This window comes from Triturus cristatus, chromosome 10, assembly GCF_964204655.1.
Source record: "Triturus cristatus chromosome 10, aTriCri1.1, whole genome shotgun sequence".
In the NCBI taxonomy this organism is placed as follows: Eukaryota; Metazoa; Chordata; class Amphibia; order Caudata; family Salamandridae; genus Triturus; species Triturus cristatus.
Genome location: NC_140593.1, coordinates 1,065,435,624 through 1,065,448,998, shown reverse-complemented (window position 1 = coordinate 1,065,448,998; position 13,375 = coordinate 1,065,435,624).

Here is a 13,375-nt window from a genome sequence, read left to right as displayed (position 1 = left end):
ACCCTTAGCGTCGCTCTCCGTGGCTTGTTATTGTCCTGCTGCTTTTGTTGGGTACCTTCGGAGTCTATGCCAAATGGCGCTCGTTCTTGGTGGTTGCCTCTGCACAGTTCTGTGGGTGAAAGTTGTGTCTCCGGCCATTTAGAATCTACAGTTACTGCAAATTTTCTGAGCAAGGGAGAAAGGGTGTTTGATATTGCCGTGTGGCCCTGGCGATGGAAGTAGGTAAGGCCTCACAGACTCGAGGACATTGCTGCTCACTCTCCGCTCCCCGTCTTGGTCCTTCGCCACCTCACGGCCTCCGGCTGCTTTCATGCAGGTCCTGGATGTCATCTTGGCTATTATTGACCTGTAGGTTTGCACTCCGAGAAGCACCTGTCTCGGTCCGCCCGTCTCGCGCCTCGGAGCCTGGCGCCGTGTAGCTGGGGGCCCCTGAGAAGATTTAAGGTTTCTGGGGGGGGTTCCTCTCCGCTCTGCTTCTGCACTTCTGGGGAGTGCGTGGTCATGAACTCCCCTGTCGCAGTCGACCTGGCTGAGGTCTACCAGGACACCCCAGTGGTTTAGGGCAGCAGGCCACGACCAAAGCGCGCTCGGTCCTCTCCGTCTTCCCGCCCCCCCGCACCTCGAGTCCCGGTGCCGCATAAGGGGGGAGAGGGCCTCTGCGATCTGATGTGGTGGGGTGAAAGGAGCGATCCAGCAGTGGAGTTCCTACTTCAGTTCACCCGCTGCACGCCTCGTGACCCAGCGCCGTGCAGACTGGGTCCAGGGGTCTATGGGGAGGGGGGGTGCAGGGCCTGGTCTGATCGAGGAGCCCCTCTGCTCGTCTCACATAAGATCTGCGCTCAATCCTTTATAGATCAGGGCTCCCTGTTGGGAGGAAGGCAAGTTAAGGGCCCCAGCTCTGGTCAGATCGACTTCAGTGCGCCCGTGGTCCCGGAGGGCCCTTGGAGGACGCAGGTAGCGCTTGGGGGATCTCTCCTCGGTTCAATTTACCTGCTGGGAGGGCATGCTATCGTTGCTAGCTCCGCGATGTCACTGTTGGGCCGGGCTTGGGCTAGATGCCTTGGTGAGTCCCCGAGGCCTGCCTCGGCCAACGAGTCCCCCGCCCTTCCCGTCCTCGCTGCACGCCTCGAATCCCAGCGCCGGGCGGGGGGGGGGGGGTTTCAGTGGCTGGGCGCGTCGGGGCACAGGGTGTAGCACTTCGCACTTGAGGCAGGAACCCCTCCGGTTTAATTCTCCGCCGTTCTCAGGGCGCGCTCTCACCTGGCATCCGTGGGGCCTCAAGGAAACTCAGGGGGCATGTTCATTCACTGCTCTGTCGCTTCCTCATTGGTCCAGGGGTCGCATGGTTGACTGCTCGATTCTCGTCTTTCCCGCGGCTGGCCCTCCATGTCGGATGGGCGCCGCCATATTGGCCTCGTTGCTGGGCTGTCGTGATGGTCTCTCGCGGCGCAGGGATCACCTTCCGGCTCGCGATCCAGGCCTCAGTAGGGACCTATTGGGTTGTCGTCGGCTCCGGTACTGGCTTCTTGTGGGTTAAGGGTGATTGTGGCATGTATAATTGCTGATTGCGCGGGCTGTCGCACTAGGAAGGTGCGTCCGCCATCTTGGCTGGCTTGGCCACGCCCCCCCACCCTCTGGGTGACTTATATGTATTAAAAAGGATTATTTGGGCATGGCACAGGTCGACATGGTAGTTTAACACTGCACACACAGGCTGCAATGGCAGGCTTGGGACATGTTTGAAGGGCTATTTGAGTGGGTGGTACAATAAGTGATGCAGAACCACTTGTAACATTGAATTTTCGGTCCCTGGCTACATGCTCTACCAATTTACTAGGGATTTATAAGAAAATCAAATATGCCAATTGGGGTAATTCAATGCTACCATGTGTTTAAGGGGTGAGCACACGTGCTTTAGCACTGGTTAGCAGTGGTAAAGTGCAGAGTCCTAAAGGTCAACAAAAACAAAGTTCAGCAAAATTGTTGGAGGAAGGCATAAAGTGTGGGGGATGACCACCCTAAGGCTGACAAGTCTAGAACTCACCCAGTGTTGAGATCCTGGTTTCTGCTGTTTTTACGCATTCACCGTGTTTTTCCAGTCTGTCCTTCATGAGTTCCATCCTTACATTTAGCTGGTCCCTTTTTGTGTCTATTCTCTTAAGGCTGGATCTCAATTCCAGTTGGTTTGGTTTTATATCGCCCTCAAAACCTATTGCAATCTTCAGGTGGGACAAGGGAGGCCTGTCGGTATCGTGTCCCAGACTGTCGCCTCCGCTCAAACGGCAGTTTGCATTGTCTGAGATCCGACTTCCCCATATCGGCGATGGTATGACTCACACAGAGTTCAGCAGGCGGAATGGGTGTATAAGCTCTTGGAATGTCCTCCTAGGGAAGTGCGTGTGAACCGCCGTTCAGGTGGCCACAATGCGACCAGGAAGGGGGTCCCTGGGTCTTGCAGTCAGTCTCCACACAATATTCAATGCTCAATGCCACTGGATTCTCAGAGTTCAGGTTACATCCCAGCGAGCACTCGGGTGGGTTAGTGATTAGTTAGCACCCTCAGTTGTAACGCTCCCAAGGCATTCAGTATGCTCCCCGCATCACAGGCAGGCTAGAGGTCTCCCAGGGGATGTACCAGCAAAGTGGGGGGCACCATGACAGGCAAAAATACAGACATCAACCAGTTCAGAACTCTGTATGGACCCCCATCGCCTCCACCAAGCAGCAGTAGGTTTGGTAGGTGTTGGTGCTGATTGAGCAATGCCTCCACTCGGCGTTCTTTGTGGGCTCCCGGGCCATCCATGCCTCCATGAAGCATTCTGGGCCACAGGGAGAGTGTATTGTCAGCCGTATGGTGTCCTCAGGGTGAGCGTGACACATCACTGCTCCTGCAGCCTCCATCAGGGGATGGCAGTGCAGATGTAGGTTGGGCGTGGCATGGAGCTCCTCCAAGCTGCGCCGCCATCACGGGGAGGCAATGGGCAGTGGGTCGCACAGTGTCTGGTGCCCTGAGGTGCGTGCTAACTAGGGGCATCGCCTCAGGAGTGCCCCGGAGCAGGAAGCAGCTGTGTGATCGAACAAATGGAGCTGGTGGGAGAAAGCTCCGTTCTACACGGCCATCTTGGCCAGCGGATAGCCCAACCCCCAGTGCTTCAACAGCGTTGCAATGATATGTTACTGCACCACTGAAGCTTCAGCAGGAATCTTGGGATGGCACAGCTTGCCCTTGGCCAACCATCTTAGCGAAGGCCTGGCAGTAAACTCCTCTCATTCAACCAGTCAATTTTCAGTGTTAAGAATCTTTACATGGTGACTCCTGCCAAACTCAAATCACTCCAATATTCTGGTGATTTGGTTTTCCGTAGCATAATGTCCAGTGTTTTCAGATCTCTCCATTCAAAACAGTAAAGATGGAGATATAGAAATTAAAAAAGGCTTTCTCTCCAAAAATTATTAGGCATGTTTTTTTTGCCTCAGGTGTATAAATTGGCTTCAGGGCACTATCAGATCCCGTCTGTCAAGGAATCCGTTGCCCGCCTCAGTCACATTGATCCAGTCGACATTCCGGCATTCCCCTCTAACCACACTAGACCTGCCTTGGCATTGTGAACCGGAGCCAAATTTGCCCCCAGCTGGTAGTTTCCAGCGACTGTGAGATGATCTGCTCAGCGGGACTCCGCCGGAACGGAGAGCGAAGCCGACAGAATTAGCTATTACCGCGAAAGGGCATTTTAAAAGAAGCGATTGTAGGGCTCCCGACGGGCCGGCGCGCGGTGCTGGCCCGTGACTGAGTCCATTACCAGCCAGCTAGGCCTCGCGCGCATTACTACGGGCTGCGTCCCTCGTGCCGGTCCTCGGCACAATAGCCTGCAGTGGAGAATTAGAAGCGACATAAACAGAGCAATATGCCAATAACAAATTACCGAGCGCTATAGGACAATGCGAACTATATGAGTCTCCTGTGGCAGATGAGGGAAAGACGTCGCAATTGAAAGAGAAATGGCAGAGTTTCTGCAAAGACGAGACAGCGGGGAGACGGACTGGCGTCGGCAAGGGACGCTGCAGAGATGAGTGATGGGGGATTCATTGAGAGGGCGCCTTTCAGTGCACACGGGATGCATTATTATCATATCCCAAATGGAACAGAGAGATAAATCCAACTACACAGTGGATAGTCTGACAAGAAGCTAATTATCAAAGCAATAATACATTTGCATTCACAGACACCGGAAGGAACAAACTGTACGCAGGCAGGTTATGAGTCTGTTCCGGTTTTCCTCTTGAACAGGGCAGGCTGACTCCCTGCGTAGCTTGGTTTGTGCTTTAAAAAAACACAACATTCACAATCTAAATATGAAATTAAATTGACAACACTGCAATCACAGGGAGATGAGCGCATCCAATCCTGAGCTCGACTTGCACCATAGCATAAAAAAGAAAAAGAAAAAAAGAAACAAAAAAAAGAAAAAACAAAAACAAACAAAAAATAAACAGCATAGACTCAGAGACGTCGACTTACCGGCATGTCAGTTCACCTTCACTGCCATCGGACTATTGTCTTGCAAATAAAAATGGAGCCATACACGAATGGACATGATTATGAGAGGTTATTAAATGGGAAGAAGACTCCTACACTGCTTTGATTATATTCTAGGCCACGTGATAGAACGCAGCTTTAGGTACAAAAGGCACGCTTCTAAAAATGGTCACATACGGTTTCTAGACTAGTTATGTTACTCAGGGCTTAATTAGCAATATCCCAGAGGGGTAAAGGGTATAGCGCACCACATAAAATACTGATACCCTGGGGATTAGAATTTGTTGCCGGCTACACATATTTTCCATTATAATTTATGCCATGCAAAATGGGGTATAACATGCACATTTTGTTACATTCCGAACAAAAAAAACAGCATGTCCCACTATTTACAGGGTTCTTACCCCCCCCCTTCCCTTCCCTCCTCCCCCATTAAATTTCAGTCGTTTGACCTACAGAAATGTATTGAAGGCAGGGCTTTAAGTGGGCCGGGTCTCACCGGGTCTGAGCACCGGCAGTTTTATTAAGGGAGCCTTGAAACGGGTCTCTGTCGGGCTCTGTTTTGTGCCCTGGCACAGGCGATCCGTTTTTTTCTGAACTGCAGTGACCGCAGAAGGGAAATCCTTTAAGAGAGTAATTTTCTCTCTGGATTTCCCTTCTCTTTTTCAAACTCAGGAGCAGAAGAAACATCGTCATGGTGTCAGCATGGCTTTAACTGGAAGCTTTTTCAATTTTATATACAAGCCCATAGTTGCTGCCTATTTATTGACAAAGCCAATAGTCCTGCCTTGCTGTAGGTATGATGTTACTTGTTGTATCATATATCTGGATGCAATCAGTGGTCGAAGTGGGGAAAAAAAAGTAGGGGAACTGTGGGCGGAGACTCAGGGGGCGGGACTAACCCAAGGTTTGAATTAGTGGGCGGAGTCGGAGGTGTGGCTAGAAATAGCAAAACATACCAATTTTTGAACGTTTGGCATTTCACTGACCAGTTACAGCTTATAACGTTATTTAATTCAAAGAATCAATAAACATGTTTATTTGAGGTTTAATATATAAGTTGTTTATATTTAATTCATTTACAATGTGGGACATGTTTCCAATCACAGAATATTCCAAATACGCTTATAAGTGGAATCATAAGCCATTTGTCTCCGAGCCATGCAGTTTCTTTCATCTGTACTTCTCCTCCCTTTTTCTAACCATTTCTGAACATAAAATTCAGGTTTAAATTCTATGACAGGTGGCCCCACGATATTTATGAACATTGTAGAAGACAGACGATTGATTGATATTCTGTTCCCCAGTGGTGTGAGCACATCATTCATTACACTAAAGCCCCGTTCACATTCAGCAGTTGAGGTACAAAAGGTGTTTATAATGTGCATTAATGGTTTCAGGCTTTCAGAGATGCAATTTTTATTTTGTTTGTACTCTCTGAAACCAAGGATGTACTGCCTGGTCTCAAATACATGCAACCTGCTACAAAGGTTTTGTAATTCTCCCTCACCGTATAAGATGTCTACTGGATCTGGCCAATAAACTGGTTTTAGGAGTTTCATTCTATGTACTAACTCTTTGTATTCGATTTCATCATTGTTTGTGGTTGTGCATCTAGAAACATTTGATGCATTAGACATTGTCATCCTTTTTCGCAGGTTATTTGATAAGCTCCTAAAGAACTGTGCCCTATTGATGCTAACACAGCCTTTGTTCTGTTGCAGTCCTACACCAGCAAACTGCATCCGTTCAGCAGCATCTAATGCAGTTGTAGCAAACAAAGGGCCCAGGTGCATCAGCCATTGATTCAGACACTAAAATCTGCATCTGTATTGAACGATCGGCCTCATATATGGTCATATCACGCCGCTGCAGCCTTCTGGATAGGTCACCCAATTCTGTGAGAGCATCATATAAAATGCCCATATTTTCAACAAACACCAGGGAGGTTAATAAACGGTTTAAACCAGCATATTTCCTCTGCTCAATGTCACTCCTCGTTGAGTCTTCGGAAGATTCCATGAAATGTTTAATAAGTCCTTTGTAGTTATTCCAAACAGCTCTCACAGATCTTTCACTTGAGGACACCCAACGTACATCTAGCACCTTTCCAATTGCCAGAAGTCTTACTTCTACCTCCAGAGCACATTCCCCAAGCTCTCTCTGATTTTTCGGAGAGGCATGGTAGGTGGTATATAGTTTATCAAAAAAAATTTGAGCTGATTAATGCCTGCGACTTCTTTACAAACATCACCCACAGCAAGCTCCAGCTTGTGGTTAGCACAGTGCCATACACTCAAATGTGGATATTTCAGTTTCAGAAGAGTTGCCACACCAGATTTCCTACCTATCATATTGGAAGCACCATCTGTTACAAGCTGAACCAAATGACTTTTTAAATACTCATCAGTAAAACCGTGTCTCTCTAAGCATGCAAGTAAGGCATCTAAGATTAGATCTGCTGCTGTGCTTGGCAACTCAACAAGGTCCAAGAAAAAGGTCAATACATGCTCTTACACAGATAATTAGTGTGGTCAATTTACTATTTGTGAGCTTAGGGACATATTTATGGGAATGGTGGCGCAGGGCAGCACAGCAAGTTACTTTGCTGCGCTGCCCTGCGTCACAGGGAAAGGGCGGGAATGTGCCTTATTTATCCAATATGGTGCATTCCGGTCTTTTCCCCCTGCACTGGCGCCATTTCGACAGCCTAGCTCCAACGCAGGCACACTTGCCCCATGGTGCAAGGGTGCAAGGGTGCCTCCTTTGCATGCAGGATTGTTTTTGTGCAGGAAGGGGCACCTTCCTGTACAAAAACAATCTTGAGAGGCTTTTTCATCTTTCTATGTGGGCTGCACAATAAAGCACAGTTTGAAAGAGGAAAAAGCAGGGAGAAATAAAGATATTTCTCCTAGTTATGCCTCCTCTGGGGTAGCGCAAGATTTTGCCGCATTCCCAGGATTACAAGTCCTTGTCAATCTATGAATGCGTCAAAAACCGTGGGGGTTGTGTGGGAGACTTTTATTATTGCAGGAAAACTACTACGTGACAAAGCCACTGCTGCTCTAGGGTGTGCTGCTTTGTAGACCTGCCCGCAAGACTGGTGGTGAACCTGGGTATGAATTGTGGTGGACAGGGCTTCAAGTTTACCCAACTGGCCACCGGTAGGGTTCACCTGCTGGTGCTAAGAGACCAGGGCTTCTAAGGTCTAGTGGGGCCTTCTAAAGTCTATCATGGGTGCTCCCTCAGGAGTAGTCTGATGGACAAGGCATGAAGGCTGAACCAGGTTCCCCAGTTCCAAATTTGGTAGCTCTGGCCATAATGCCACATCCTATCCCCACCGAACACCCTTCTGCCCCACTGAGTGAAACTCGCACTGTCTTCACCTACAACCCAATTCTGCCCCATTATAAGCACCTGGATGTGACTCATTTCAAATTATGCAGTGCCTGAAAAAAAGTAACAACATTCTGGGAAAAGCAGATACTCATAGGGAATGCAGGATTATGTAAAGCATGCAAAATATAAGCAGGAACGACATGTTACCTTAACGCTTTTACTCTCGTTCAGAAATCAATGAGTATTTTTTGTCTCAAACATTGAGGACATGAATATAGGGCTCCTCCTGTACACATGTGTTAAGCAGGGCTCAGAGACAAAGGAACTCTTCAAGAGAATCTGATCTGACTCACGGAAACCCACAAGGGCTCCTTCTTATCCACAAATTGTGCACTCTTGATTGTCAGCGCCAGGATGCCTGTTAGGTGAGAGTGCGCTTTACAAGTGAGATAAATAAATAATTCTTATTCATGTCAGCCAGCTAGCTGCTACAACATGGTATAGCACATATGTATTAAAGTGTCCTGCAAAGAAGAATGAGTGCGAGTAAGTAAATGTGGGTGTGAATGATTGAGTGCCTGAATGTAACTGAGCATGAGTGAAAGAGTGTATGTCGAATGTCGATGAAAGTGAGAGAAAGTGAGTGAGAAGGAGTCACGTAGAGTAAGTGAAACTGTAAGTTAGAATGAGGTAATCAGAGTAGGAAAAAGTGGTGAGACTGAGTGAGTGAGAATGTGATACCGAATGTTGAAGAGTGAGTGCAAGTGAGCAATTTTGAGTAAAAGGGAAAGTGAATGAGAATGAATAATGGGGGTAGTGAGCCTGAGTGAGATAACATGTGAGCAAGCAGGACAAAACACAGGCCTTGGCAAAGTGGAGGTAAATATTTACTTATGGGAGGAACATATTGTGCATCTTGAAAAAAAATGTGGTCAACTCCTGGGGATGTTGTCTTGGCACAGTAATGGCTTTGGAGAGAATTTGTGTAAAAATGGGGTGTTGAAAATAAAATGCAGTATTTGACCCTATAGTTTTTTTTTCAAAATTATCTTGGGAGTAGCAACACCCAGACTGCAAATCCTCCGGGCCCTCCTTTATCTCTTCTTAGTCTTACAAGGCCCAGTAAATCGCACTCTTTTCCAAATCTCTTTCTAAATATTATCACTCTCAAAAACTGTTTTTTCTATGTAATTTTCCTTTGATGGGAAGAGGAGGTTTCTGAGGTGGTAGTATCAGGCAAGTGACACTACTTGGGCTCCCTCTGTTCGAGCCTTCATGGAGGATCCCTCTTCATTGCTACCTCCACCTGACCCCAGACTCCGCAACGCACTCCCTTACAGGCTTGATTATCCACTACTCCTCTCCAGTGCACCTTATCTCACAGCTGACCTTGGGCCCTAGCCCCATATCAGGCACCATCGGGCTCCACTTTCATTTTTCCCGGTAAAAACATTAGTAAAATCACCTTCAAACTTAAAACATTGAATATAGCAGCAAATATAATTAGCACACACTTTAAAGTATGTTCCACAGTAGCCCTTATGACCCGACTGCTAATTAAATAAACAAAAACAGAAAGGCCATGACAAGGCCGGCTTTAGCGCTGATGCGAAAGTCTTTTTTGGCGCCACACCAATAATCACTGCCATACGCCACAAGTGCTCCTCATCTCCCCATAGCCCCTCCCCCTCATGACCTCCTCCTCGGATTCCCTCACTGCCACCCTCCACCAGTGCCCCTCATTTCGCTGTAGCCCCTCCCCCTCATGACCTTCTCCTCAGAATCCCTCACTACCATCCTCCAGCAGTGCCCCTCATCTCTCCCTAGCTCCCCCCTCCCCCCCATGACCTCTTCCTCGGATTCCCTCACTGCCACCCTCCAAAAGTGCCCCTCATCGTTCCATAGCCACTCCCACTACCTCCTCCTCGGATTCCCTCACTGCCACCCTCCAACAGTGCCCCTCATCGCTCCATAGCCACTCCCACTACCTCTTCCTCGGATTCCCTCACTGCCACCCTCCAACAGTGCCCCTCATCTTTACGTAGCCCCTTTCTCATATGCATTTCATTTGTTGTGTAGCGGTACTCATATCAGTGTAGTGTGTGTCAGTACTTTACACCACGCACACATTATACAGAGACAACGAATCATACAAGTATGTAAATCAGCCTACAGGGAATGTCACATAAACCAATGAGGATTACATGGTGTACGAATCACGTCATCCATACTGGTGGGCAGTTATTTTAAGAGGGTTTGGTCTGAAAAAGCACAAACTCAGGATTTAAAGAGTACTCCAGTGGTTAGGAGTTGGCTTTACTGATAAAAATGTATATCTGCCCAAAGATACTCATTTTAGCAACATTAGAATAATGAAAGACTGGGGAAGTTCTAACTATATCACAAAACAAAAAACGCGAAGTTCTAACTATATCATTCAGGTTTGCATGCAGCTCTTTGATGACAGGTCATTGGTCACTGTCCTATGTTAGGATTGTAACTTCTGAACTGCAAGTAACACAAGGATCTCTGTGACAAAGGCAGTAACCCACTGAGCTACCCACATAACATACAGTTCATCTGCACTTAACTACTAACAGAGAAATGATTGCTCTCCAGCAGGATCATTAATACCCAGCGTTTATCTGGGCATTTTTTTATTGTCCTATTGTTGTCCTGCATCAGCCATGATAATGATAAAAACGGATTAAATGAAGCACACACGAAGTACATGTCCTGCTGCGCCTGTGCAGAATTTAAAAAGAAAAACAAATAGTGACACATTCTCCTACCTACTCCATTAGTCAATCTCAGTGTCGCAGCCTGAAGTGATAAGCAGCTGCAGGGGTTGGGAAAGGTGAATCGAAATAAACAAACTTCTTTTCTCCTGCGCTGCATAGAAAAAGAATATCCACGCAGCAGGACAGTCGGAAAAGGTTACCGCGGCCAAAGAAAGGATGTGTCGCCTTTCGCCATGCCCCTGTTGGAGATGAAGGGGTGAAAAAATAAACAAAGCCTCGTTAACATGTAAATGGTCTTTTAAAGACCTGTGAAGTACTCAGGTAAGGCTGCGATAGTCTCTGAAACTGTCTGTGTGTGCGCGCCCGGTCTTTGAAGCACTTTGAGCCCCATGGCGTTTCGCGCCTGCCTTCAAGCCTTACTAGAACCGGGCCTGAATTAGGGCAGTCCCGGGACGCTTTTTTTAAATCAAGAAGTAGGGGAACGGACTAGCATAATTTTTAAAAGTAGGGGCACGCCGTGCCCTTCCGTTCCCCCCCACTTCTAACACTGGATGCAATGACAGAAACTGCAAAATCCAAGTTCGGTGGCACACTATGCTAAGCACAGGTTTTTAGTTTATGTGTTTTAAGCCACGCCCATAATTACATTGGCCCTGCCCTTTTGAGAGGACCCACACACACACACAGTTTTTTCATCCCACTTAAAGCCCTGATTGAGGGCAGAGGAGCAACTAGAGCCAAATTTCGGGGGGGGGGGGGGGTATGGCTAAGAAAAAATTTCGGGGGGGGGGGTGGGGGGCTGAATCTTTAATCAATAGGCAGAGTGGAGCTGCAGCGGGGTGAAACAACAGCAAGGCCTCATTAACATGCAAATGGTCTTTTAAAGACCTGTGAAGTGCTCGGGTGTGGCTGTGTGTGTGCCTGGAAAGCTGTCTCATCCCTGCAGATGCACGCGTACTGACTTCTATGAGTGGTAGGCGACAGAGCAGCAAAAGCTTCACCTTTTCATCACATCAAAGAAGCTTTTTTCTGCCATCACGCTCCCACCGAGCAAAGGCCAGTTGGTTCACAAAATTCCAAAGTAGCTCGCCATTAATGTTACAGCGTCACTTTATTTTTTTTGTTGCATATTTATATAGCGCGAACTCGACCCGAAAGTATTGGAGCGCTTTACATGGCACTGTATTTACATTACACATTCAGGCACGGGGAGATTAAGTGATTTGCCCAGAATCACAGGAGGTGGACGCAACCTCGAGGCTCGAACCCTGGTTTACCTGCACCAGAGGCTGCAGCGCAGCCGACGGACCACATCCTCTCCCAACCTCACTCAGACGAACCTGTGGCAGGCAGCCATTGCTTCACTGCAAATTATCAGTTTTTTTCTGTAGCATTCACTTAATACACAACCCTACAGAAACACCGTTTTCCAGGAACCCGACAGCCTCCTGTATATTCATCCTGTGTTTTTTTATTTTGCTTATTTTTTTATTTTTAGAGCCTGACAGCTCCTATTGTAAATCCTGCGGCCTCCGTCAGGGGGTAAAATCTCCCTTCGCTGCCAAGGTTACCCCCCTGGCCGGTGACAGATCTGAAGGATTAGATGCACAACAATTTGGTCCCCAATCAAACCGGCAGCTGTAATTCAATCTGTGGACGCGGCCGATGTGATAAATTTGCAGGAAAGTGCAGCCGCAGCGTTTGTGAACAACAGCTGAGCAGCACAATTGAATTACAGCGGTTGGGTATTGTTATTAATGACATCACGTGAACGATCACTTACGGTCTTAATGAAATTGAATTTTAATTCATGGCGCTGGCCGAGAAACAGTCGGCCCGTGACACCACGGATGGGAACTTTGACCCGGGGCCGGAAGGGGAAGGCGGAAATGCATCGCTGACGCTGAGGCGAGGCGCGAGACAGGCGGAAGAAATAACTATCTCTGAGGCATGGGCTGTCCAAGATGTACCTGCAAAGCAGACGAGTGCGGGGATAATTGTGGTAGGAAAGCGCATTAAAGCAGAGTTCTAGGGCAGAGATACTCCCAGTGGCCACGGATGAGCGAGTGGAACAACATTTCAAGACATGAGGTTAGGAGAGATGTGCCAAAATTGTACTTTACGCGCGGGATAATTGGATTGTGGACGCCTAGTGATGTGAAGTGTGTAAGAGCTGAGCAACATCGAGCATTAAGGGCTGCTCTGAGGGACAAGGCGGAGACATTAAAGCGGCCTACCAAAGCTGCGGCTATGACGGGGTACGATTGGTCTTTTAACCCATTTTATTTTGCCAGATCCCTATTTTGCAGAAAGTGCTTCAGGTGAATATTTGACCACTGATTGGGACAGTGGATTAGGACCCAAGGCTAAGGGGTTTCCGGGAGTAGAAGTAGGATTTTGCAAAGAAACAAAACAGAGTTTCAAGGTTTCCATTCTGATTGCACCCACCTGTGCATGCAGAGTTGCGTTTTCATGTGCAAAACAGTCAATTTGATCTTCTTTTTTAATTTCCCCTTATGTGCACAGAAACCCCCATGGATCGTTTTTCAGCCGGCAGCAGGATTCCAACTCACAAGCACCCTTAACAGCATTACTCCATCTCTTTGCCTACCCTACTTAAGACTTTCCATCGAGTAATGGCACAAATGGTAGTTTATACACCCCTCATCTTTCTTTGCATTGCAGTATTTAGGGCCATGGAAAAAATAAAACTATGAGTACATGCCTTCAAAGTGAAAACTAGGGGAAATTGACTGAA